Source organism: Chionomys nivalis, chromosome 15 (assembly GCF_950005125.1).
Source record: "Chionomys nivalis chromosome 15, mChiNiv1.1, whole genome shotgun sequence".
NCBI classification, from domain to species: domain Eukaryota; kingdom Metazoa; phylum Chordata; class Mammalia; order Rodentia; family Cricetidae; genus Chionomys; species Chionomys nivalis.
In genome coordinates, this window is record NC_080100.1 from 68,393,834 (window position 1) to 68,395,154 (window position 1,321).

A 1,321-nucleotide genomic window follows, 5' to 3' on the forward strand; every position below is an offset into this window, starting at 1 on the left:
CTGTCTCACATAGCAAATATATTCTACCTTACCACTAGCTTATAGAGATTGCTCAAGGGAAATGAAGAATTATGTATGTACAAAGAGCTGCATGCCTGTTTATATAACCACATTTTCACAATAATTTAAAGAGAAACAAATTAATTGGCTAAAGGATAGGCAATTCCAGCATATTATTTTGTAAGAAAAATAAACGGAGATATTGATGTACAACAGTGATAGGGAAAATTAAAAACAATAGAGATAAATTTAAAAAGCTAAGCTGAGTGTGTTCCCATGAAACTCTAGAAAAGGTTGGAAGAATCATGACGGCTCTGGTGGTGGTCTGCAGTGGTGTAGGGAGGAAAAGCTTGACCACGGCTGCAGTCTGCCTCGCGGATCGCGGAGCCCATAAGGGTGCTGTGGAGAAGAAGTTGTGCACAGTATAAACAGGTAGCCAGCAATGAGGACCTGCCAATCCCGATGGAAAACCCCTATAAGGAGCCCCTTAAGAGGTGTGTCTTGTGTGAGAAACGTGTGGATTATAAGAATGTACAGCTTTTGTCCCAGTTTATCTCTCCATTTACCGGATGCATTTACGGACGGCACATAACAGGTCTTTGTGGGAAGAAACAGAAAGAAATACCGAAAGCCATTAAGAGAGCTCAGAAAATGGGGTTTATGCCAGTTACATACAAGGATCCGGCATATCTCAAAGACCCTAAAGTGTGTAACATCAGGTACCGGGAATAAACTGTGTGAAGTTACTGCCAATAAACCTGGAAGTGGAAAAAAAAAAAAAAAAAAAAAGGTAGAAACTCCCACTTCCACTCCCTCCTGCCTGAGTTCTGAGGTCACAGACATGTGTCACACCCAGCTGCTTCTCATAAACACAAGAGTGAGATATGGGAGGGAGAGGCTGGCCCCAAGGCATGGCTTTGCTGCTTTCAGATGGGTGGCATAGGCATCGATCCCTCATTCAACTAGTTCTGAGTCTAAATTAAGATAGTACTAAAACAGTGCCTCAAAACTGGCTGAGTAATCCTAAACTTCTAGCGGTAAGACCCAATATTTCCTCTATGATAATTTTCCTCTTCCTGGTGATTCAGTATCATCTTCTTTCATGCCCTCATTCACAGTGATAACTATTTTCACAATTCTGATGTTATAATAGTTTGTCTAGAGACCTACTTATTCTAAAATTTACTCATAAAAATATCAACACTGGGAAGTTTATAGAAGGGCACCGTGGCATGTAATTACACTGAACGAAACAAAGATTTCTATTATCAGGCTGTCATACGTATTTGTGATCTGAATCTGAGTCTCTCATGCCAGAGAC

General features: G+C 40.7%; 1 pseudogene; it reads left to right on the plus strand.

Annotated features, from left to right (window-relative positions):
* The first annotated feature begins 303 nt into the window (after positions 1 to 303).
* LOC130887562 (28S ribosomal protein S18c, mitochondrial-like) lies at positions 304 to 761 on the plus strand (annotated as a pseudogene).
* Positions 762 to 1,321: the final 560 nt, after the last annotated feature.